The sequence below is a fragment of the Podarcis melisellensis genome, assembly GCF_964234715.1.
Source record: "Podarcis melisellensis genome assembly, chromosome: 11".
In the NCBI taxonomy this organism is placed as follows: domain Eukaryota; kingdom Metazoa; phylum Chordata; class Lepidosauria; order Squamata; family Lacertidae; genus Podarcis; species Podarcis melisellensis.
In genome coordinates, this window is record NC_138543.1 from 53,746,024 (window position 1) to 53,772,849 (window position 26,826).

The window sequence follows — 26,826 nt, forward strand, 5'->3', positions numbered from 1 at the left end:
GACTGGACTTAACTATCTAGGGGTCCTTTACCTTTTTACCTTCCACACCACAAATCCATAAGCTCTGAGTAGGTCAAAGAAAGACGCCATACACTAGAACACCTTGCTTTTAATTGCTTTAAATAATAATAATATTATTTTCTCCATCACGTTTGCTGTGCTGGACGCCTTTTGGAGGAAAAACGGGATAGAAATTTAATAACCTACAAATAAATGCAAAGCTGAGTTGTTTTGCCAGATCACACCAAAGAACCATCTGCGCCAATCCCCCTCCTTCAGCAGGGCCAATCAGTAGCATATTCCCCAACCATTCACAGACGGACAGTTGGAACATCCATGGAATTACAAGAACAGCCCTGTTTCCACCCAAAAGTTCATTGCCCGCTTTGCATACCAGGAGAGGTTCTTCTCCACCAGCTCCATGTTTCGTTCCTTGGCTCTCCTGCCCTGGTTTTCTTTTAAAAAACACCTGTGAAGAGTGGATGTTCTGTTGGTTAAAAAGGTGGTAGAAAACCTATGGGTTTGAAGAGAACTGGGTCAGCTTTAGTTGTAATCCAGCTCTCATCATCCCTGACCATTGACCATTCCAGGTTGGGGCTGATGAGACCTCATTACTGTCATCTCAAGGGGTTGGACCAGAGGACCCTGTGGACCCTTCTATCTCTACAGTTCTGTGATTTATTTGTAGGTTGCCTTTCCTTAGCCGAACCATGCAAATGTGGCAGCCCAGAAACATTTGGGGGGCATTGCATTGGCTACCCCCACCACTGTAAGCCCATGGCTACTGGTACGGTGCCCTTCATAACAGTCCCTTGCCTAGTCATTAATGCCTCCTATTTCTTCCTGTCCCTTTGAAAGATAGCCCTTTGCTCACCTTGTCCAACATCCAGTTCTCACAGTGGCCAACCAGATGCCTGTGAGAAACCCACAAGCAGGATTCAAGCACAAGAGCCCTTTCCAGCAACTGGTATTCAGAAGCATTGCTGCCTCTGACCAAGGAGGCAAAGCATAACCATCACGGCTAGTGGCCTTCAATAGCCCTGTTGTTGTTTAGTCGTTTAGTTGTGTCAGACTCTTTGTGACCCCCTGGACCAGAGCACGCCGGGCACTCCTGTCTTCCACTGCCTTCCGCAGTTTGGTCAGACTCATATTTGTAGCTTCGAGAACACTGTCCAACCATCTCATCCTCTGTCGTCCCCTTCTCCTTGTGCCCTCCATCTTTCCCAACATCAGGGTCTTTTCCAGGGAGTCTTCTCTTCTCATGAGGTGGCCAAAGTATTGGAGCCTCAGCTTCAGGATCTGTCCTTCCAGTGAGCACTCAGGGCTGATTTCCTTCAGAATGGACAGGTTTGATCTTCTTGCAGTCCATGGGACTCTCAAGAGTCTCCTCCAGCACCACAATTCAAAAGCAATAGCCCTCTCCTCCATGAATTTGCCCAATGGTACCTTGGGTTACATATGCTTCAGGTTACAGACACTTCAGGTTACAGACTCCGCTAACTACAGAAATAGTACCTCAGGTTAAGAACTTTGCTTCAGGATGAGAACAGAAATCATGTGGCGGCAGCACAGCAGCAGCGGGAGGCCCCATTAGCTAAAGGGGTACCTCAGGTTAAGAACAGTTTCAGGTTAAGAACAGACCTCCGGAATGAATTAAGTTCTTAACCCAAGGTACCAGTTTATGAGTTTGTACTACTGATGAAGCCCAGGACGGCAAAACAAGGCTAATATTCCGGAAATCCTTGTCTTAGGCTCTGTGAAAGGATTCTGTGGAACTGTAACAACCTTTGGTGTGGATTGTTGGACTCTATGAACAGAAAGGTGGAATAGACACTTTCACATATATGGGCCTTATGCATAAACTGATTAGAGAATGAACTGATCCACTGGGTCTTCTACTTTTTTCGTTGAACTTTATGAGCTACTTCTGTTGAAATCTACAATTCAGTGAATAGTATATCTTATTTGTTCAATCCTCTTTCAAAGCCGTTAAATCCCTCATTCCCACCAGTCCTCACCATCATGAACAAATGGTGGGGGGGGGGGGAAATGATAGGTGTTGGGGAAGGCCAATCTAGTACTTTATGTACAAAACTTGTTTTCAGACAAAAGCAAGCAGGTGAACAAAAACCCAGTTCTGAGGTGTCATTGTGCATTTAATAGGTGCCCAGTTACATGGTGCTGAATGCCCTCACTAAATAAGATTTAGTCTCTCTGCCAACCACATGGCACCAATATACACAGCAGACACATAAGCCGGACAGCTGGGATGAGATAGGAAGATTCAGTTGGACAAGCACCTCAGCCACTTGGCTACAGGTAAGGTGCCCTTCATAATAGTCTCTTGCCTAGTCATTAATGCCTCCTATTTCTTCCCGTCCCTTTGAAAGATAGCCGTAGATAACTCATTAATTTGCCGTTCGTCCATTTGTCAACCCGAATGCCCACACTCGGACAGCCGAGACGTATTCCGTGCCCCGCATGCCTCCCTCGGTCTTCGCCGGGAGGGGATGTTGGATTAAAGGAGGCACGTACAATAGGACTCCTCCGGAGCGTCTCAAACGCCGTCTCGAAAAGATCTGATGGAATGTATCAATCACAACTGCCAGGTCCCCCACAATGCTCCGGCCAATATTTCCTCTCTCTCGGCGTGCGAGGTTGTGCGAGAGCTATTGTTGAGCTCATAATGACTACTGCACTTGGCTACACTCGTGGTATTCAGCTCATTACCTTGCGAAGCACTTTGGGGAAAAAATGCGCAGGAGATGAGAGGTGCCCTGTCGGGCCAAACTCGGCTCCATTTGGTAGTACAATAAGGCGCATTTTATCATGCAACTCTTGACAGACTTTCAGAAGGCAATTGTCTCCCTAATTCAGTATGCCGAGGAGAGTCATTAGCCAGAATTAGCAAAGCCACCGCAGCCCCACACTCTCCCTTTCCGCAGGCGAGATTTCAAAGCCCGACAAGTCAATCTCTGGTACTTTTGCCGTCACTTAAAATCTCTTTCAGGTAGAGTGCTGGGGGAGGGAGGGGGGGACAGCCGCAGATACGGCAACTCACTCAACCTCTGCGCAAGCAAAGGAGGCAGCCACACGGCTCCAAAAGGCTTCTGCAAGCGCAGATTAGCATGCCCGACTGATCGGCAGCACCCTTTGCATGCAAAACAACATGCCGCTAATCTGATGTCAGCAACCAGAATGCCATCCCATTGGAATTTCTTACAGAGGCACAGTGGGGAGGGAAGGGGCAACTTGAAGGGGAGTCGGCACCTTCAAAAAATGCTCGTTGCACCGCCATGTTTCTTTCTGCACTACGGGCATTTATTATTTCTTAAAGACCTTTGTGGCTTAGGGCCCTCATATTTACCAGACCGCTTCTCCTGGTCTGCCCCGCAGAGGACCTTAAAATCCATGAATAACCATAGTTTAGAGGTCCCGGGCCCTAAGGAAGTCAGACTATCCTCCACCAGGGCCAGGGCCTTTTCAGTGATGGCTCTGACCTGGTGGAATGCTCTGTCCCATGAGACTAGGGCCCTTCAGGATTTAACCTCTTTCCGTCGGGCCTGTAAGACAGAGCTATTCCGCCTGGCCTTTAATTTGAATTCAGTCTGATCTTCTATTTCCCTTCTCTTCCCTCCCCTTTTATGAAGATCACCCACTCTGAGACCCCACAGCTAATTCTACCCTGGCCTCCTCGCTGGCCCAAGTAGGACTAATTCAGCCAGCTAGCCCTGGGGATTATCTAATGTTTATTAGATGGATTTCCCCTAAATTGATTTCTGAACTTTGAATTTTATTGTTATTCATGTTTTTATACCGTATTTTATGCTGCTTTTACAATTAAGTGTTTTAAATTTGTTGTTAGCCGCCCTGAGCCCAGATTTTGAACCAGGAAGGGCGGGGTATAAATGATTTTTTTATATATTATTATTATTATTATTATTAGGTGCTTACATGCTTTGGACTCCTAAATGGTGGCAGGCCATGGGCTGGAACCACAAAAGGCATGGACGATCCAAACCTCCCAGCCTTCCTCCCATGGGCCTGCATAGGGGCACCAATCAAAGATCCAAACTGGCCAAATTCAGATATATCCAGATCTTAACGCACCAGGCAGGTATCAGCACCTGGTATCATTGGGCAACTGCCCAGGGCCCCAACCCTCCGATGTGAGGTGGAAAAATTCTGAAGAAGATTTCATAAGTTTATTGGTCAGAGTGAGTCGAAGTCAATTGCAGATGCAACTGGAGGCAAGCTTGGCCAGATTAGGTTTTTTTCTTTAGCTTTGCTTAAAAGGTAAAGGGACCCCTGACCATTAGGTCCAGTCATGGCCGACTCTGGGGTTGCGGCGCTCATCTTGGTTTATTGGCCGAGGGAGCCGGCGTACAGCTTCCGGGTCATGTGGCCAGCATGACTAAGCCGCTTCTGGCGAACCAGAGCAGCGCACGGAAACGCCGTTTACCTTCCCGCCCGAGCAGTACCTATTTATCTACTTGCACTTTGACGTGCTTTTGAACTGCTAGGCTGGCAGGAGCAGGGACCGAGCAATGGGAGCTCACCCTGTCACGGGGATTCGAACCGCCAACCTTCTGATCGGCAAGTCCTAGGCTCTGTGGTTTAACCCACAGCACCACCCGTGTCCCTTAGCTTTGCTTATAAAACACAAATAAAATGCGTGCTAAATTAGGTTGCGTTCTAGAGCCCTTCCTCGGATAGAACAGTTTGTTCCAGACTTTTGATTCCTCGTTGCATCTTCTCAACTTCCTTGTTGAACTGTTTCCAGAGGGCCATTTAGTCTGTTAAAATAATCTTGTGGCACTTAAAAGACTAGTGGCTCCATTGTAGTATAAGCTTTTGTGGACAAGAGCCAACAGGTACGTAAACCTCAGTTGGCAGAGCTGTCAGTCTGCCCATCCACCCATCTGTCTTTAACCACATGAAGGCATAAAGACAGAGAGACAATATTTAATTATATTTATTTGTTACATTTATATCTGCCCTTTCCTCTTAGGAGCGCAAGTTAGCGGACATAGCCCCTCCCGTTTTTTCCACACAACAACCCTGAAAGGTAGGTTAGAGGGAGGAATAGGCCCTGGTCCAACACTCTAACCACTACACCACACATAATGACAAACAAAACAATACCACCCATAGTATGAAAGGCCATAGATTGTTTAATTAGCCAAAGGCCTGAGAGAAGAGGAAAGCTTTTGCTTGGCGCCAAAAGATATATAATGGTGGTGCCAGATGACTCTCCCTGGGGAGAGCATTCCACAAATGGGGAGCCACTACAAAGAAGGCCCATTTTGTGTTGCTCTCCAGACCTCTCGTGGAGGAGGCACATGAAGAAGGGCCTCAGAAAATGATCTCAGGTTCCAGGTAGGTATTGTGGTCCTTGAGGTATTGTGGTCCTGAGTCATGTAAGGCTTTATAGGTCATAACCAGCACTTTGAATTGGGCCCAGAAACTAATTGGCAACTGGTGCAGTCGGGCCAGGACCGGTGTAATATGCTCAAACAGTCTTTCCTCAGGAAGTAACCTGGCCGTTGAATTCCGCATTAGCGGAAGTTTCCAGAAATGTATTCAGAGGCAGCCCCACGTATAACATGGTGCAGTAGTAGTAGTAGTAGTAGTAGTAGTAGTAGTAATTGTTATTTATACCCTGCTCATATGGCTGGGTTTCCGCAGCCACTCTGGGCGGCTCCCAACAGAATATTAAAAACACGATGAAACATCAAACATTAAAAACTTCCCTAAACAGGGCTGCCTTCAGATGTCTTCAAAAACTCAGTTACGGTAGTTGTTTATTTCCTTGATATCTGATGGGAGGGCATTCGACAGGGCGGGTGCCACTACCGAGAGGGCCCTCTGCTTGGTTCCCTGTATCCTCTCAGTGAGGGAACCACCAGAATGCCCTCAGAACTGGATTTCAGTGTCCGGGCAGAACGATGGGGGTGAAGATGCTCCTTCAGGTATACCGGATTGAGGCCGTTTAGGGCTTTAAAGGTCAGCTTTGAATTGTGCTGGTAAATGTACTGGGAGCCAATGTAGGTTGGTAGTGGCGCCCTCCCTGTGGAACACCTTCCCACCAGATGTCAAAGAGGAAAACAACTACCAGACTTTTAGAAGACGTCTGAAGGCAGCCCTGTTTAGGGAAGCTTTTAATGTTTGATGTATTACTGTATTTTAATATTTTTTTTGGAAGCCGCCCAGAGTGGCTGGGGAAGCCCAGCCAGATGGGTGGGGTATAAATAATATATTATTATTATTATTATTATTATTATTATTATTATTATTATTATTATTACTGTCGTAGGACAGGAAATCACCATCATGATTCAAGCCAGAGTGAATAGAATCGAACTTCCTGGCCAGGCATTTCACACTGTAGTCTCCCGTTGATATTTCCTCCGTTGGAGAATGACAGCATCTGGGTTTGCAGCCAAGGGGCTCTCAGTCTGCATGGCAGCATGTGCCATGCTGCCATTTCCAATGCCGGACTTGCATCTCGTTCTTCTCCTCCGCCTCCCGTTTTACAAAGGTGTGCTATCCGGATCCGAGCATGGCCCTTCGACATGGGCTTGCTGCCTCTGCCGCAAGGGCAGGAGAGTCTTTGCTGACCCTGGACGGATGAGGGTTAAAGCTGTAGCACCCTGCTGAGGAGGAAAAGCACCTGCCCCACCCATTAGGACTCATGCAAATCTGTCAGCCACTGAGGGTGGGAGCTGACAGCTGGGGCCCATCCAGGAATTCGCCCTTTCATGGGGAAGGGCTCGGGGCCTGGGCGAGGCCCCGTTCTCAGGGCGGGGTGTTGGCTGGAGAGCTGCTTGCGGTGCCCTTCCCTGCCTGCCAAGTGCCAAGCAGGGCGGAGGGCGAGATGGGCTGTGCAGAGAGAGGAGGCTGTTTGGCAGCTTCTGGCTCCAAACATCTTCTGACCAGCTAAAGACATTTCCCAGAACAGACGGTCGTGGTGAAGCCAGTTTGGCTCGTTCATCTAGGGGCTCCACCAGACGAGCTGTTTATTGAGCTCTCGTCCTGGATTGCTCCCACAATGCTTTTCTGGAGGTTAGATTATAGCCAGTCTTTGGCTGTGTACACACTATGCCTTTAAAGCACATTCAACGCACACACCCCCACACAATAATTCTGGTTTAACCCTTGCAGAGTTATGATTCCCAGAACCCTTAACAAATTATGGTGCCCAGAATTCTTGACCGGGAAAATGTGCTTCAGTTGTGCTTCAAGCGTACAGTGGTACCTCGGGTTAAGCACTTAATTCGTTCTGGAGGTATTGGCAGTAAATTCAGGTGCTCTGTGATTTTTCCGAGGTGCTGCTTGCTCCAAGTCAACAGACCCAGAGAATAAACTTATTTCTGGGCATGTTCCTCCCATGCCATTGTTACAACCTGACAACAACTGGTACAGATGCAACTGGTACCTTAGAGCTAGTGTGGTGTGGTGGTTAAGAGCGGTGGACTCGTAATCTGGTGAACCGGGTTCGCTTCCCTGCTCCTCCACATGCAGCTGCTGGGTGACCTTGGGCCAGTCACACTTCTCTGAAGTCTCTCAGCCCCACTCACCTTACAGAGTGTTTGTTGTGGGGGAGGAAGGGAAAGAAGAATGATAGCTGCTTTCAGACTCCTTAGGGTAGTGATAAAGCGGGATATCAAATCCAAACTCTTCTTCTAAGACATGGCATGGAAGAAGAGCGAAGAGAGACAGACATGGCAGGAGTCAGTGAATTTTTCGCCACTCACCTGTCTTGTGAATCTGACTCAAAAGCTGGAACGACTACTAGCAGTTCAAATACTGGATCTGCAACCTGCATTCGCCCTCCTTCATTTCTCAGGGGGACTGTTGGTTGGGTTTTTTAGCGCAGCCGCATGTATGTTTATACAGTGGTACCTCGGATTAAGAACTTAATTCATTCTGGAGCTCCGTTCTTAACCTGAAACTGTTCTTAACCTGAAGCACCACTTTAGCTAATGGAGCATCCTGCCTCCGCCACGTGATTTCTGTTCTCATCCTGAAGCAAAGTTCTTAACCCAAGGTACTATTTCTTTAGCAGGGTCTGTAACCTGAAGCGTATGTAACCTGAGGTACCACTGTATTAGTTTATACAACCACCCTTTGCCATATGGAAATAAAACCTGCAGGTATTTTTTTTTTTAAAGGAACAGCTGCAAAAGTGCTCCAGGGGTTGTAGGTTGCTGGATGGAGGAGGTCTGAAAAACTGCAGAATAGGATGGTATGTCCCCCTCCCCGCTCTTTCACCTCTGGCACTCACACTGGGAGAGAAATGGTTCTGTTTTGGATTGGAAATGCTCAGGGCGTTTTGATCCAGCTCTTTGCTCCAAGGGTGCTTGTAAAACTGGGTGGAGCAGGGTGAGCGTCGGAAAGTTGTTTCGGCACCGCAATAAAGCCACAGTGTCCTTTTATTCGAAGCTGCCCTTGGGCCTTAGCTATTAGATGATGCACATTTCCTAGCAGGCACCTCCTGGAGGAGTTGGTGGGCTAGTTCAGACAAATGATAAACCATAGTTCAGGATTACAGGAAGAAGCGAGCTTTGGGGAAGGGCAGCGGCTCAGTCGTAGAGCATCTGGTTTGCTTCCAGGTGATCCCAGGGTTCATTCTGCAGCATCTCCAAGTCAGGGTGGGAGAGGTCTCTGTCTGAAACGCTGGAGAGCTGCTGCCAGTCAGTGTTGTCAGTACTGGCTAGATGGACCAATGGTCTGATGTGGCGTAAGGCAGATTCTTATCTTCCTGATGCTCACATTGGACCTCAGTAACTCAGAGAAGTAAAAAGAAATCCCTTCTCTCTTCAGTTCAGCTGTGAGGTAGGGCTGGGCGATAACTAGTTTTCAACAACACGATATCTCACCAGCTAAACATTGCAATATACTGATATATCATGATGTCTTAAGGAAGGATGGAGCCACATAAAGACACTGGTTGGCTTCTTGGTTTTCCCCTACGTTGTGATTTTTGCAGAGTACACACTCATGCATCATGAATTGCAATATAGTGCCAGGTCAAAAATTATGAAACCAATATCGTGATATGAACTTGAAACCAGTTTTGGATGATATATCGCCCAGCCCTACTGTGAGTTGGAATTCAGAAGCTCTTGCTTTTTTTTTTTTTTGCTTAAGCACAGCTTGCCATGGTGTCTGAACTTGTAGTTAAACCTGAACTGCCTCGCTCTGGTCCTGTGGAGCAAGGGAGGTTGGTTCTTGTAGGACCAAGGAGAGCTCCTTGTGAGCCACTTTCTCCAAGGCGAACCAAGGCCTTTTAAGTCACCCCTCTCATGCTCTGCTTCCTTTGTGGGGCACAGTCGCTTATAGGGAGTTTAGTGGCCTGAAGATGGACATTCTCCATGTTCTCCTATCTGGTTCACTCCCTAGGTAGTTGTTGTGCAAAAGATGCTTGGCTCCTCAAGCTCAAGGGAAGATACTCATGGGGGTCATAGTTTCGTGGTTCCAGTTCCACAAGTCCTGGTGTAGTTGGACTGCTGATTGCTATCACCAGGTTCATTGGCCCCTGATTACCAGTTCAGGAAATACAAATCAAGGGATTGTAACAGATGCAGTTGGGTTTTGATGGCCGGCAGTGTTATGGTTAATGATTATTTGTTGTCACCAGTGTGGTGTAGTGGTTAAGAGCGGTGGACTCGTAATCTGGTGAACCGGGTTCGCTTCCCCGCTCCTCCACATACAGCTGCTGGGTGACCTTGGGCCAGTCACACTTCTCTGAAGTCTCTCAGCCTCACTCACCTCACAGAGTGTTTGTTGTGGGGGAGGAAGGGAAAGGAGAATGTTAGCCGCTTTGAGACTCCTCAAAAGCTTCCCTTTGAGACTCCTCCTTACCATGGTGGAGCATGGTAGTGATAAAGTGGGATATCAAATCCAAACTCCTCCTCCTCCTCCTCCTCTTCTTCTTCTTCATCTCTCATCCCTTCCCAGTCTTTGAGCAAAACCAGCTGTTAGGACAAATTTCTTTCAAAAGGCACAACCATATATAAAGGTAGTTAGAAGGCGCATACTTGATGTGTGCTATCAAATAATGGCCCAACCAGAATTCGGCAGCGATAGGAAAAGTGAAGCTGGTGGCTGTGGGGAATCCACACCCCACATCTGAGGTATTTTGTAGATAGCGGCAAGCAATTCCCAGTTACCGGGAGAAATTAAAAACGCAAAGTTATAGCTACTGATAAAGCAGTCACTCGTCTGGATTAGGGCTCGTTCGGCGAAAATTCGTTATCAGCATGCAGAAATAGAAGGAGAGAAGGGTGGAGGCAGGAAAAGAAGGAGAAGACGGCTATCTGACGGAACAAAACCGAGCACAAAAGGTTTTATCTGGCGTTTGTTCAAATGAATAGATTTCTTTTCAAAAGGAGGGGGAATGCATTGGTGGAAAATCTGTATATCTGCCCCGTCATTTTATTATACAAACAAGTGCGCAGCTCTCCAAAAGGAAGATCAGTCAATTTTCAAATAATGAATGTAGAGACTTAAAAGAAAAAAGAAGAAAACCTGCATCTGGATCTGGAGGTTGGGTGGGGGAGAAACACAGTGATAGTCTTGTGGTGAATATAAGTTTTTGTTCCTCAAGTCGATGGGGAGAAATTAGACCGGCCATAGAGCAATTTGAATTAGACAGCCATGTAGGATCCTGAGGTGTGGGGTTTTTTTGCTTTCTCCAATCTGCTCCTCCCAGCTGGAAAGGGTTGATTGATGTTCTTGGGGTTTCTCAGAGTCCATCCTGTTGATTGTATGAGTAAAAACGACAGTGTCCTTCAGAAGAAGGATGACCAACTTCTTCAGCCTGGGATGGAGGAGGGTGGAGGAGATTCTTCTCAGTCAAGCTGCTTGGGAATGAGACTCCATAAGAGCCCCCAAAGAGCCCTGCTGGATCAGGCCCATCATCCATCTAGTCCAGTCTCCTCTGTTTAAGAGGGGCTACCCAGATGCCATGGGTCTCAGGTGCTCAGCGGTGGAGCACGGGCTTTTCATGCAGAATGTCTCGAGTTCAGTCTCCTGCGTCTCAAATTAAACAAATGGAGTAGTAGGCTGTTGAAAAGACACTGAGACTCTAGATCATGGGTAGGCAAACTAAGGTCTGGGGGTTGGGGCCAGCCCAATCGCCTTCTAAATTTGGCCCCGGGGTTGGTTTGGGAATCAGTGTGTTTTTACATGAGCAGAATGTGCCCTTTAATTTAAAATGCATCTCTGGGTTATTTGTGGGGCCTGCCTGGTGTTTTTACATAAGTAGAATGTGTGCTTTTATTTAAAATGCATCTCTGGGTTATTTGTGGGGCATAGGAATTCGTTCATTTTTTCTTCTTCAAAACATAATTCGGCCCCCCACAAGGTCTGAGGGACAGTGGACCGGCCCCCTGCTGAAAAAGTTTGCTGACCCCTGCTCTAGATCAGTAGCGGGCTTTTTCTGGGCAGGAGGGCACATTTGCAAGCTGGAGAAACTGTCACAGACACCACTCACTCACTCACAGACTGACTACAATTGAAAGCTTCTTTCAGAGCTAACTTCAGCGGTGGGAGGGGACCCTGCAGCCACATATGTATTTGTGGGTGTTGCATTGTCTGCCCTGCCCTAGACAGCCAGTAGGTGCCAAGGGCGCTTGCCAGCCAAAGGAATGCACACAGCAGAGAGTTAACTCTTTACTTTCAACGTTAACACAGTCGCTTCTGGAGCTCTAGATACCCCCCCAACCTGTCAAGCATCTAGGCAGCTATTCCCAGGTCTGCGCTCTATGGAGCAGTTGCAGCAACAGGGGACCACTTCCCCTCCACCAGTTTATAGGCTTCACACTTGCAAGCAGAGACTACACCTGCATGGAAACTTCCTTTGCTCATCCCTTTTCAGTCCCCTCCTGTGTCACAGTCTGGTTCACGGGCAATCAAAGTCCCAGCTGGGGACGTCGGGACCAGGGGCAAGAGAGTGGGAGCAGGAACAGGAGTCCAGAAGCCAGGAGTCAGAAAGCCAAGAGTCCGAGGGTCAGAGAGCTGGGAGTTGTGAAGTCAGGGGTCCAAGGATCAAGAAGCAAGGAGTCACAAAGTCAGGGGTCCAAGGATCAAGAAGCAAGGAGTCACGAAGTCAGGGGTCTGAGGATCAAGAAGCAAGGAGTCACGAAGTCAGGGGTCCGAGGATCAAGAAGCAAGAGTCAAACGCAGCAAGGCAGGGAACGTGTTGCTGTGGCAAAGAGCTGAAGGGAAAATGCTGACCTTATATCCCTTCCCGGCTCTTGCCACCAGGTGCTGTGAGTTACCAATCGGCCTCACCTGTGTGGCCGCGCCTTGCCTCTTCAGAACAAACTTAGGAAGACCCCAGTCCTGCAGAGTCGTATTGGTCACAGGGCCTGGCTCCTGCACGCACACCTGGCATCCTGGTTCTGGGAGACATTGGTGCAGGAGAGGGTGGGGAACCACTTGCCTGATCTGCCTCTTCCTTCTCTTCTGGCTCATCTTGTGCCCCACACCCTCCAGCTCTGAAGTTTCCCCTGCCTCCAGTTCTTGCCTCCTGGCTGGTACAATTCTCCACAAATCACTTGCTCCTCTCTCCTGAGTCAGACTCCAGCCTCTCTTTCCCCTGTGCACAATTGTCAGCGTCCTGACAGTCCCTGGCAGAAGGAGTAGGAAGCCAATGTCTACCTTGGACCAATGTCTACCTTGACTGGCAGCTGATCTCCAGGGTTTCAGACAGGGAGTCTCTCCCAGGCTGGACCACTGAGCTGCCTTCCTTCCTAGTCAGTTCTTAGATTGACTAATAGTCTGACCTGGTGTAAGACAGCTTCTTACATCCAGTGTTCCCATCTCCAGTGGATCATGTTCACAGGTGCATAGAGAAGCCCAGTAATCTGAGTGAACGAGGACAGTCAGGCAGGAGGAGCATCAAACATCTCCTCCTCCTCTTGTTTTCTCAAGATTGTATCACTAGTCTAGCAGCCTCCAAATCTCAATTTTTAATACAATACAGTACGATAATCTTTATTGTCATTGTCCCAAACAGAACAACGAAATTGAAAAAATCTACATCAGACATTCAAAAACCCACAAGCCTGCTATCTCAGCTATCCCAGCCTGGTTAACCTTCTAAAAACTCTGATACCCCATAATTGAATACAATATACTTAAAGGTAAAGATAGAGGGACCCCTGAACATTAGGTCCAGTCGTGACCGACTCTGGGGTTGCGGCGCTCATCTCGCTTTACTGGCCAAGGGAGCCGGCGTACAGCTTCCGGGTCATGTGGCCAGCATGACTAAGCCGCTTCTGGCAAATCAGCCATTTACCTTCCTGCCGGAGTGGTACCTATTTATCTGCTTGCACTTTGACGTGCTTTCGAACTGCTAGGTTGGCAGGAGCAGGGACCAAGCAATGGGAGCTTACCCCGTTGTAGGGATTCAAACCGCCGACCTTCTGATTGGCAAGTCCTAGCCTCTGTGGTTTAACCCACAGTGCCACCCGCGTCCCTTAAAGACTATCTTACACTGCGTTTAAAACCAAAATCGCATTTGGATAAAAACTGTTTCTCAGGCGGCTAGTCCTAGTCTTTATAACCCTGTACCTTCTTCCAGAAGGCAGAAGTTGAAAGAGATCATTTCCGGGTGCGCACTATCCTGCGCTATCTCTGCAGCTTTCTTATGACACCTGGAAGCATAGATTTGATCCAAGGTGGGAAGAGTGCACCCAATTATTCTCTCCGCAGTCTTTACAACCCTTAAGCATTGTTTTTTCCCCTGACCATGCAGCTCCCAAACCACACACACATACCATACATTAATACACTCTCCACAGTGCAATGGTCAAATGCCATCAACAGGTCCTTTGAGAGATTGTTTTTCCGGAGGATTCTCAGAAAATATAACCTCTGCTGTGCTCTCTTCATCAGGTCTATGCTGTTTTCTCCCCAGGTTAGGTCATCTCTCAACTCCACTCCCAGAAATCGAAACACTGAGACCTGTTCCACGCACCTCCCCTCAATAATCAATATAGGAACATAGGAAGGTGCCTCATCCTGAATCAGACCATCGGTTTATCTGCTTTGGTATTGTCTGCACAGTTTCTCCCCAGGATTTCAGCCGGGGTCCTTTCCAGCCCTATCTGGAGATGCCGGAGATTTAACTTGGGACCTTCTGCATGCAAAGCAAGTGTGCTTTCACTGAGCTACAGCCCTTCCCCATAATAAGCTCTGCTGCTCTTTATCAGCCAGCTGGTTGGAGAGCAGCTAAAATGGAGATTACAGGGCAAGTGGGCGAGGCTACTGGGATCCCATAGCCATGAGCCTGCAGGTAATATTGAGGCTTGGCATGTCGTAAATAGCAGTGGTTCGCCCACACAAAGCTCAGGTGTGAGGTTGCGGATAAGTGTCCCGAACTTGCTGCAAGGGTGTAAATGTTATCAGCAAATCTGTGGCTTATTAATGAATGATGAAAGCTTTCTTTGCGCAATCATGCTATTTGCACACACGGCGCATGATGGTGATTCAGATCTGCATTTGTGCGGCTGGCTCTGCTTCAGAATGGGAATGGGATGGGGTTAACTCATGCAGGTGGCGATTGCTGTGTTGTCAAAATGGCATTTCTGTCTCTGATTCTGGACTTCTGTCCGCCACAAACTCCCCTAGCTCACAAAGAAACTGTGATATTAATGCTGTATTCTTAGTTTTAGATTTTGATTTATGTGGAAATTGCTTCCCACGTGGTTGTGTATTTTTTTTGTTATGTACTGAAGTTCTCACCCTGGGCCAGCAGGGGGATACTGTAGATAGTTATGCAAATAAGGGATCGAAAGTGACTTTCAGTGATTGGATAGTTTTAGAAAGTTGCTACAGTTACGTTGTACTGGAGCTCTATATAAGCAGGCTGACTGAACCCTTCAGTTCAGTTCTGTCCTGGCCTGTGAATAAACAAGAGTTGTTTGAAGAATCGCTGTGCTGTCTGATATGTTCACCCACAACTTAACATTTTTGGATATGGTTTATTTATTGTTTATGACTTTTGTAGTTTTGTAAATCTTGTCATGCTGTAAGCCGCCTTGAGCATTGTTTTTTTAACTGTGGAAAGGCGGCATACAAATAAAAAATGAAAATGAAGCCCTGTTATTCCTTCAGCTTCCCACACCTCTTCCTCCAGCCTTTTCCCTCTGACTACTCACTGTTGTCTCACCACCACTTCCTGGGCTCTGAGCTTGCTTTCCTTTGGTGGTTCCCTAATTGGTTCCTCGCTATGAGAAGCCAAGTTACAGGGAACCAGGCAGAGGGCCTTCTCGGTAGTGGCACCCGCCCTGTGGAACGCCCTCCCACCAGATGTCAAAGAGAAAAAGAACTACCAAACTTTTAGAAGACATCTGAAGGCAGCCCTGTTTAGGGAAGCTTTTAATGTTTAATAGGTTATTGTATTTTAGTGTTTTGTTGGAAGCCGCCCAGAGTGGCTGGGGAAACCCAGCCAGATGGGCGAGGTATAAATTATTGTTATTACTCCCACCATTCCTCTGCGTCCAACCACTCCACAATATCAGCATTTGAGGACACATTCCAGCCAGGCCAAAACACCAAAAGAGAGTGCAAAGGAAAGCTGGTGAAGGTCATGTCCCGGAGAGAGAGAGAGGATCGGTTTGGGGATGGCTGGCGGATGGTGTGGGGAGAATCTCCCTGGCCAAATAGAGAGGCCTGAGCTTTCCCACCCCTTTTAGGGAATCAGGACTTCCTGTAAGACCGCTTTTCGAGCCGGCTGCGCGAAGCATTCCCCTTTCCCTTCTTGTTGATGGCTTGCTGGTGTTTATCAGCTTTGTGGCCAGGGACCAAACCATTAGCTTTGAGCGCAGCCGTTGCACATCAGCCTAATGATCTCGGCTGGCGCGGCAACGAAGGAGAAGCGACAGGCTAAAGGGCAGGAGGTCGGATGCTGTTAAGGGTCTCTGCAGCAGAAGGAATCGTTAGCAGCTTTGGGGAAGGGAGAGCGGGGCGGCGGATGGCGCTTGTTGCTGACCTTAGTGCAAGCCTGTGCCTGCGCTCTGAATTAAAGGATATTGACGAGCGTTCTGCAAACTGTCGCGTGCCTTGCCCAGCACAGTTTGCCTCCTGGGATTGTCGGCTGCATCTCAATTTCCTTATTAGTGGGCTTTTTTTTTTAACACCATTGCTTCCTAAAGGGGTGCACCTGTCATGAGGGGGGTGGGGAGATGGTTTTGGAAATACAGCAACTGCAAAGCAGTGGGGGCACGCGTTAAAAAACAATTATTTTTGCAGCCACAGCAGAGAAAAGGGAAATAAATATCTGCATCTGGTACATTCTGTCGGTCCTGGCTTAAATGTATCCATTAACACAGGCAGTCCATATGTTCAAATGGATATTTGAACAAGGCTGCCAATTACATTCTGTCCGTTCCAACGTAGAAAGGGGTGTTCAGACCATGAAGGAATGGTTAGTGGCTGTTCACCCATTCTAGCCATGCAGGATGAATCCCTTTGCAACCGCCGAGGCTTGAAGGGTCCATGCTCATTGCCTATCTGCCAGGAATGAAATTTCAAGAGTGCGTGGACACCTGCAAATATAAAGGATTATGCTTTTTTCTTTCTTTCCTGTTATTTCTGCTTGAGTCAACTCTGACGAGAGAACCAGCTTCTTAGTAAAAGGATCCAAAGTGGTGAATGATTAACATTCCCCAACAGTATTCACTGCAATTGTGCAGCATTCCCCAACCTGAGGGCCTACAGTTGTTTTGGACCACAAGCTCCACCAGCTGCAACCAGAATCACAACCCGAAGACGGGTGCCTTGCTCTGAGGACAATCTAACACAGCAAAGGCAGTAAGGGATAGTGGGAGTTGTAGCCTAATAAATTATGGAGGGCCTCAAGTTTATTTTATTTTTATTTATTAGATTTATATGCTTCCCTTTATCAAAAGGGCGGTTCATAAGATAAAAATACAAGACAAAAGCACAAATAAATAGCTAAGACAGAAACAACAAAACAATAACGTCCCCTTCCCACAAAAACATTTAAAAGGTACAGTGGTACCTCGGGTTACAGACGCTTCAGGTTACAGACTTGGCTAACCCAGAAATAGTACCTCGGGTTAAGAACTTTGCTTCAGGATGAGAACAGAAATCGCGTGGCGGCGGCAGTGGGAGGCTTAAGAACAGGTTAAGAACAGTTTTAGGTTAAGAACGGACCTCCAGAACGAATTAAGTTCTTAACCTGAGGTACCACTGTATAATATTAATCAGCCAAAGGCCTGGTTGAAGAGGAATGTTTTTGCCTGGTGTCTAAAGATATATAATGAAGGCACCAGGCAAACCTCCCTGGTGAGAGCATTTCACAAGTGGGGAGCCACTGCAGAAAAGGCCCTGTTCCCATGTTGTCACGCTCCAGACCTCGTGTGGAAGAGGCAGACGATGAACACAGAGTCTGGGTTGGTTTTGATGGGGAGAGGCGGTCCTTGAGGCATTGTGGTCCTGAGCCGTTTTAAGGCTTTATAGGTCAAAACCAGAACTTTGAACTGGGCCCAGAAGCTAACCGGCAGCCAGTGCAGTTGGGCCAGGATCGGTGTAATACAATCAAACCGTCTTGTCCCAGTGATCAACATGGCCCAAGCTGGGAAAGGCTGTGACTCTTGATTCCAAAATACACCTACAATAGCCATTTCCCCTGTTTACAAAAATCAGCTGGGGTGAGGGCTGCCTATCTAGATTAGGACTGGGGCAGAGGAAGGTTATTCCCCCCCCCAATTTCCCTGCCAGGTGTCAACTTGTCATTGGAGGAGGGGAGCAGGTGCTACCATATTCTACAGCAGCCTTCCTCAATTTGGCCCCTTCCAAAGATTTTGGACCGATGGAAATTGTAGTCCAAACATTTGGAGGGGGCACCAGGTTGGGGGAGGCTGTCCCCCTCTCAGGGCTATGGTGCTCGGAAACCTCTGCTAGTTTGAAATAAGGGTGTCTACCACTTACCTGTGTGAACAAGGACATGATCATTATCTCCAATATTCTTCTTTTTGAACTTTCTTCCTTTAGGAAGCGATCAGAGTATCACGGGCGGAAATGCCTTTCTGAAGTTTGACACTGAGGCGAGACAGTGAGTATATAGCAAATTCCTCTTTTACTCCCATCAATGAGCCAGTTAATGTTGGCTGCTTCTGAGAAATAAGAGCCAAGACTATTGACTTAAGGGCACACACTTATTTCCAAAGAAAGTTAAAGTAAGTGGGATTTACCTCTGAGCAGACATGCTCAAGAAGGAGAAACCTGCAAAAAATATTTATTTTTGTTGCTTTTTAAAGAAACGTTGAAAATAAAGCCAGTCACCTGTACACAAACAATACAACTTGCATTCTGTTTCTAGAATGTTATGGGAAGAAGCAAATTAAGCAGAAATAGGGAAAACAAGGCATCAGGCTGGACTTTGGTAATCTTTGGTAATATGGCACCCTGAGCGGGGCCAACATTTGCCGCCCTCTCAAATAGATCTTCTTAATTATGGATTTTCTCAGTTTGGCGCCTGCTTGGCTCAGCACCTCTTTCTAGCACGTCTTCCAGCCAAGATGGTGCCAAGTATCTTGCTCTGCTTTCCTTTGGACCACATCAGCGAGACCGAGAGGGGGGTTGTGATAGGAATTTTGAGGTCTTAGATATCTGTTAAATGTTCATAAGTGTACCAACCTAGCATGTACATAGATCAGCACAGGAAGACCGACCTCAAACCACTTTGATTCCCAAACTGAGCAAATGTTTTCTCTGCAAGGTCAAAGGAAAATGGAAAAGCCTCCCCATTGTCTTTTCCTTCACAAATCCTGTCTTAAGGGCACATTTAAGATATGAATAGGGAGTGAGGCTGTGACCTGGCTCAGGAACTAAGTATTTATCATTACAAAAGACTGGCCAGGCTTCCCAGGCAATCCAATCAAGTGACCATTAAACAGGTAACCTGGCAGACAGGAGGTAAACAAACCACTCAGATTTCTGCTGTAAACCGCCCTTTCTGTGATGTATCTGGGGGTGGGGGTGGTCTTGGGTTACACCCCTTCTGTGATGTATGTATGATGTCTGGAGGGATGGTCTTGAGCTCCAGGGCAGGGAATTTAAAATGTCTATATAAGGCCTTGCGCGTCATTGTTCTGGGTTCCTCCTCCCTCCTGCATGTGAGGGGAGCACCCTGTTGCAACAGATCAATAAAGATCAGGCTTACTAGCTGCTTTGCTTCTCAATATTCTCTGGTTGGCCTCTGTTATTTTCTCCTACCAATAGGGAACCTACATAAGGACTCTGTATGGGCTCTTGGATACCCCATAAGGGGAAAAGGCCAGATTTTTGTTTACAACAGGGTCTTGTCATCTGACCAGCCCAGGACCTCCCTACATACTGTCCAGGCTTGCACCCCAGAGAGGTCACTTTGATGCTGCAGTTTGAGTTCATCCCCTGAGGCACACTCCATTGTCCTTCGAGACAGACGGATGCCAGTAACAACAACAATTTATATCCCACCCATTTTCCGCCATGGAGTCCAAGGCGGCATATATTTGTTCCCAGCGCGGTCACCCATCCAGTTATTGACCAGGCCCAGACCTGCTTAGCTTCAGCAACGTGGTAGCCTCATGTAGTGGGTTGCCATACGGACATAGCCAGTATTCAGCCCTCCTAAACAGCGTCCAGGCGGAAATCGCTGAAACGTCCAGGAAATTCCGGATGTATGGCAGCCCATGTTGGTAGTGTAGGTTCTGGCAAATCTCATTAAAAATAGCTCAAAAGTTCTCTCTCGTTTTTTGAGATTTCACTCAACAACTTTGCCAAACAACAACAACCCCCAACTTTTGCATCTTTCACTTTTTGAAATATGGCAACCCTACTCATGTACCTTTAAGCTGGAACAATGAGTGTTACAGCTTGATTTTGCTCAGTGTCCTGCAGTATCACTAATTTTCCTGCAGTATCCCTAATTTTTGCCCCCATACTTTAGCCTTTTGCTCTTCCTCTTTCAAAAGAACATTCTTTGTCTGCTTTTTAGTGTTGGTAGTGTGCAAGGGAAGAAAGTTTGCTACAGTGGATGCATACACACATACTGTGGTTATAACGATCCCTCCACCCAAAAGCGAAACTCTAATCTATGGCAAAGTGGTTAGAATCGTTATCTAGGCCTGCATAATTCCCCCTTCCATCCGGGAAACTGATAAAACGTCAAATTGGTGCTGTTTTCTTATCGGCACATAGAATTTGGAGGATGCAAAGTAATGACCTGTCAGCTTGCTGCCAGCAAGCCAGTTTTGCAACACGCGGGCCTCCCTTAAAATACAGAACAAAATACATGAATGTCTCGATTGCCTTTTTAATAAGGGCTTCCAAGACATCTGGACTTAAACACAGAGAGAGAGACTTGCAACTATATGCATAGCATGAGTGCCAATGTCGCGCTATAGCTCATGATTTCGGGTATCTTTACGCCGCTGTATTTAGAGTCTGTTGCGTTTAGAGTCAAAAGGTGATGCAAGGTGGGGTCCCAATAACAAGGCGACCCCCTCGAGGGACTGGAATGAACCTCTTTCAAACCTGGGGACTGACTGCCTAATGGCAGCCAAGCACGGCAGGGTTGTAGCATAAATTGCTTGCTGAGAAACGTACTTCCAAGTGCTGTCAGCAACTCAGCCACAGGCAGTCTTGTCATTATGGGGTTCTGCAAAATGCCAGTGTCCCAAACCTGCCAGCAGGAGAGTTCAGCTTCCTGGGAAGAGGGAGCATCCAGGTGACTTGTTTTCAGTTTGCTGGTTCTCTGAATGGAAACCTCGCTTCACGGTGCTTTAAGCAAGTCCAATGGAGCCCTTCATTGTAGGGGATTAGACCCTCGGCGCTATGGGAGTGTTCAGGGATGCAGGAGAGGATATATTGTTTGATTATAGCCTTTCCAACTTGTGTAAACAAGTTCACAATTTAGCAGAGTAACATTCCCCCTTTTAAACTCACAACGGATACGTTTGCTCAGGCTCGCTAAAGCCTCTATAATAATTGTTCTGGTATTTCCCTCTTATTCCCTTATAAAAGATAAGAAACGACACAGTCTTCTATAAAAGTATAAAAAGAGTTTACGCACATTCTGTTCACAATCGGATCCCAGAAGGCAGACTTAGCTTAGAAAAGTAACATACACCTGGAAACTATCTCATAAGGAGACAGTCCCTTTGTCCTCTCTTGGGTGGAGGCCAAGAGAGCATCTTTGGCTAAGCAGATCTTGCTTCTTCGATGCATGTAGTCAAAGAGAGAGAGATGGCTGCCCTGCCCTGTGCTTTTGTCGTTACCTGCACAGGTGAGGCCACGCCCACCTCTAGTCACATGCAGAGGAAGTCTGCCCCAGCCCAGAAGGAAACAGGAAGTTTACCTGCTGGCTGGACAAACATTCCTCCCCATGTGTAAACACGTTCACTCTAGGAATGTTGTACTTGACTGCTCTTCTGTTTCCCAGCCCACAGGCGCCCCTTCCAGCTCTGCAGTTCTGTGATTCGAACCACACCGCACATCTAAAGCCCTAATGGTGCAGGTCATTGCTTCACCTCAAGAACCCAAGAGCTGCAGTTTGTTAAGGGTGCTGAGAGTTGCTAGCAGATCTCTGTTCCCCTCACAGAGCTACAATTCCCAGAGGTATTCAACGGTCAACCCATCTTCCCAGGCAACTCTGGGAATTGTAGCTCAGTTTTGGTGTGCCGAATGGCCGCCATGGGTGGCTTGCTCTGCCCCCATGGGCGGCTCGTTCCGCCCCTGGCGGCAGGGTGTGCGCGCACCACTCTGGGCACCCAAGCAGCTATCCATCGCCTGGGAGGGCACCCTCCACACAACACACCCCTCAGGAGCAACACTTGCACTGGGCAGCACAGACACATGCTCTGCAGCTGCTCTTTGGTACTTACTTTCAACAGGAAAGGGGCATAATTCAGGGTTAGAGTGTTTGATTTGCATACAGAAGGTCCCATCTTCAATCCTTGGCATCTCCAGCTAGGGTTAGGAGGTCCATTGCCTGAAGCTCTGCCGAGAAGGCTGGCTTAACCATTAAACAAAATAAGCTTAGGGCATAAAGTGGGATGCGGGTGGTGCTGTGGGTTAAACCACAGAGCCTAGGGCTTGCTGATCAGAAGGTCAGTGGTTCGAATCCCCGCAACGGGGTGAGCTCCCGTTGCTCGGTCCCAGCTCCTGCCAACCTAGCAGTTCGAAAGTGCAAGTAGATAAATAGGTACCGCTCCGGTGGGAAGGTAAATGGTGTTTCCGTGCCCTGCTCTGGTTCTCCAGAAGCGGCTTAGTCATGCTGGCTACATGACCCGGAAGCTGTACGCCGGTTCCCTCGGCCAGTAAATCGAGATGAGTGCTGCAACCCTAGACTTGTCCGCAACTAGACCTAACGGTCAGGGGTCCCTTTACCTATACCTAGGGCATAAAGGGAAGGGGGCACCGAAGACATTTTCCATTGCCAGATTTTTAACATTAATGGCTGCAAACTGCTCAGCTGAATGTTCATTTTCTCAACTGAAGTATATTAAGAATCCCAATGGGACAACTATGCAACAAGGCAGGCTGGGTGCCTCACCTCTACCAAGTATTGAAGCAGATGTGTTACGTAAGATTAGTTTTGAGGATCTGATCAAAGACTTTGCAATGAAAAAAATTATTTTTCAAATATAAATAAAGTGAAAGTGTAGATAAATAAACATTATTTTCCATCATACTGTAGGTTTCGTTTCATTTTGAAAAAATGAAATTTTATTTTACAGTTTATTACTGTTTCTATTTTGAATTAGATATATATGGGGGCACCAAAATCTTTTAAGTGCTTGGGGCCTTTGAAGGTCTTAATCCGGACCTGTCTGCCAGTCAGTGTCTATCTAGGGCAGCGGTTCTCGACCTGTGTGTCCCCAGATGTTGTTGGACTACAACTCCCATCATCCCTGACCATTGGTCATGTTGGCTAGGAATGATGGGAATTGTAGTCCAACAACATCTGGGGACCCACAGGTTGAGAAACACTGATCTAGGGTTTCCTAAACTTGGGTCTCAGGCTGTTCTTGGACTACAATTCCCATCATCCCTGACCATTGGTCCTGCTATCTAGGGAAGAAGGGAGTTGTAGTCCAAAAACTGCTGGAGACTTAATTCTGGGAAACTCTGCTGTGGACAGTACTGAGCTAAATGGACCAATGGTCTGATTCGGTATAAGGAAGTTTCCTGTGTCCCCAAGTCCATATGGCTCATGGTTCTTGGGGAAGCTGTGCCTGATTTTCCTACACGTAGAAGCTCCCCCTCCTACCCTAAGTCTTCTGGCTTCCATCTGAGGGATGCGTTCATAAAAGTTCCCTTTTCTATAGCGCACCTCCTCCTGAAAGGAAAGGTCTGCTCAACTTCTGGGGATAATAGCAGGACCACTGTTGAGTTGTAGGCATCTGACAACGCTCTCATGGAGCGGATGCGAAGCAGGGCGCGATAATGGGTAGTTTGCAACATCGCTAACAAAGAGAGAGGGTGTCTTTTCAAAAGGAAATGAATCTAGGTTGGCCTGACTTCCAGCTGTGCTCCACTCCAGCCCTCCCGTCCTCACGCACCCCAAAGAGAGAAAGAGATGGAGCTGAAGAAGGGGTCACTTCTTAGCGCAGACACCCCTTCCCGGGCCAGCCGTCTCTGCATCCAATTTCCATGGCTGGGGGGAGAGAGGGGGCTGTAGATAATGTCCTCCTGTTAATAGAGAGCCGTGAGCATTTATACTTCTGTATTGATACCAGCAGCTGTTTCATCCTTGCACGTCTGAGATTTCAGCCCTTTCAGACACAAGGCAGGTCACGGTTTCGACGCCATTGAATGCATTGTGCAGAAGAGAACGGAATTCATTCGATATGAAAGCGTTGGCTTCCCCCCCCTCCAGCCCCCAGCTTAAAAAAAAAGAAGAGTGGGGGAGTCTTCTTCCTTCTTCAGGTGCTGGGCTTTCAAGTCACACAATGCATCAAAGATCCTACGTGCAGGCTTTGAAAAGGCCAGAAGGCGCTCGCTAATATTTGGACGAAATGAATAATCAGTATCCCGAGACCCCGGCAACTAATTTGGAAGTTCTCGACGAGCCTCCTGGCAGAATCGCTCCCCTGGAACCCGAAGGCGCAGCTAACGAAACGTTTCAAGAATGCCGCTTGGAGACCAACTTTCTGGCCTCCGCGTGCCCCCTGTCAGAATTGTTCCATGGTTAAGAGCTGCTTGTGAAAAGATGAAACACTGTCCATCCTGGAAAAAGCACGCTTCAAAGAAAGCCCAGGAGCCAGCGAGGGTTTTCCCCCCTTCCTCCCCTTTCTTGTGCCTTGGTATTGAAAGTGTTGCTCGCAGGACTTCGTAATGGGGACCTTACAATGCAAAGGAAAATATATTAGCATGGGGGTCCCGTTTGGCAGCGTTGTATTATACGGAGGGGGTCTAGAAAGATGAAATCTCTCGCTGCTGTGGCTTTTGCTTTTAAAAAAGAAACTTATTTTTGTAAAAAAGATGTTTCATTGCATCTTTAGACACAGGCCTGGTTGCTCTCCAAGTAACCTGTTGGTCTTTTACAATGGGAAGAAATGCTTCTTTGCAGAACGCCTGTGGGATCGGTTATTTTCTGGCTGTGTTGTGGCTTGCCTTAAAAAGCTGAAGCAAGCCATCTCCTCTTCTTAATTAAGCTGGGGGATAAATTAGGCAGGATGAGAGGATGTAGGCACCACCCCTGAGGTTAATTGCAATTTCTCACCACTTGCGGAACCAGCCCCTTAGAGCTCATCTGGATGTTATAGTTCCAGAGGAATCTCCAGCCCTGTTGTGGCTTCTACCTTCCATTTTTACTATTTTGGGGTCGTCCTCACTGTGTGAGCTTCCCCACCCACCATCCACCTCAATTGTATTTGCTGGTGACGCCAGGAAGCTTTTAAGCTGGATCAAATGAGGGAGAGGGTACCTCTGACCTTCCTGGCATTATGACAGTGTGATGAGGTCCACCTGCCCCAAACCCCTCTATGATCTAAAGATTAAGGGCTCGTCCCTCTTGTCCTGTGTCTAGAAAGAACATGCCTAAGAGCTTTTCCACTTCTTCCATGCTGCCTAGGCACTAGTGCGAGTGGTTTCATGACCAGCGTTCCCCTTGAAAACATGTTCTTTACTGCTGAATTGGAACAAACAATCTGCAGAAAACCCCATTGCTGTCTGGTCTGATTCAGCAATACAATGCGGGTTTTCTCAGGGAGAAGCGGTGAGACGAAGTGGGGATGAGCCCTCAGAGAGTAGGGGTCTTGCTTTATCATGATATTCAGGGAACATATAGAACGGCAGTTTATACCGAGTCAGATCATTGTTCCACCTCGCCCAAGGATCGGCAATTTTTTTTTAGCTGCGGGCCACTCCACTGTCCCTTCTATGGCGGGCCGTAGAAGCTGCACGGGGGGGGGGCTGGAAAAAGAGGCGAGGGGGGCAAGTAGTCCTCTTCCCAGTACGTTTCCGAGCACAATTGAAAGTGTTGGTGCTGACCTTTAAAGCCCTAAACAGCCTCGGCCCAGTATACCTGAAGGAGCGTCTCCACCCCCATCGTTCTACCCGGACACTGAGGTCCAGTGCCGAGGGCCTTCTGATGGTTCCCTCACTGCAAGAAGCCAAGTTACAGGGAACCAGGCAGAGGCCTTCTCGGTAGTGGCACCTGCCCTGTGGAACGCCCTCCCACTAGATGTCAAAGAGAAAAACAACTACCAGACTTTTAGAAGACATTTGAAAGCAGCCCTGTTTAGGGAAGCTTTTAATGTTTAATAGATTATTGTATTTTAATATTCTTCTGGAAGCCGCCCAGAGTGGCTGGGGAAACCTAGCCAGATGGGTGGGGTATAAATAATAAATTATTATTATTATTATTATGGCAGGAAGGGTTGGCTTTGGAGAGGGGTTGCTTAAAATGGTGCTCAGCCAGCTCAGCCCAGCCCCCTTCCTCCTCTAGGCAGGGCGGGGAGAAGCCAGGAGGAGGGAGGGAGGAAGAGCCACCGCGGTGTGTGTGAGATAGAGGGGGAAATGGAATGGTGCAAGAAAAAAATGGCGCAGGCCGAACAAACAGAATCCCCATGCTGAGCCACGGACAGGCCACGGGCTGGATCCTGAAGGCAATTGGGCCTGATCCAGCCCACAGACCTTAGTTTGCCAACCCCTGACCTAGCCCAATATTGTTGACACCGGCTGGCAGCGGCTCCCCAGGTTTTCAGGCAGGGTCTCTCGCAAGCTGGGAAATTTTACCTGCAGGGCACTCTCTGGAAGCTTTCTGCAGTTATGGGTTATGGCCATTCTTGGGTGATGCTTTCAAAAGACCAAAACCCAAACCTTCAAACAACGCAAGTAGACTTTGCACCCAGTTGTGGGATGGTGGAAATAAGCAACACTCAACAAACTTTGCAGTGATTTTAATTTTAATTTTATTTTGGCTCGGCTGCAGAATTTTCATCCCCAGGCCTTTCCCGGGAGAGACACCTTTCATGGCCTCTTGAAAAAACACAGCATGAATAATATCAAGCGGGTGGGGGTGTCACAGGGACACCTAAGGACCAAATAATTACAATGTCAGCACAGTTGCTCCAGCAATGGAAGCCGAAAGTGCAAAAGTGCCCGACCACAAAAATCATTAAGTGAAACAGAGAACACGCTAATGACTGGGACCAGATTCATTTTATTTTTTTAAGAGCGAGATATTATCACGAAAATCCTTTTTTTAAAAAAAAAACAGCAAGTGTCTACTCTGAAACCAGCTTGCTATTCCCCAGGCTGCCCTCGCTTGTCACATCAAACTTTATTTTTACC

General features: G+C 47.6%; 1 protein-coding gene across 1 annotated transcript in view; it reads left to right on the forward strand.

The window, feature by feature from the left end:
• The window catches only part of ZBTB7C (zinc finger and BTB domain containing 7C), a 248,364-nt gene that overhangs the window by 76,340 nt on the left and 145,198 nt on the right, over positions 1-26,826 (forward strand). The window contains exon 2 of the mRNA XM_081929754.1: positions 18,034-18,098. The gene's annotated coding sequence lies outside the window, so the exon portion shown is untranslated. The remainder of the gene's footprint in view (positions 1-18,033; positions 18,099-26,826) is intronic.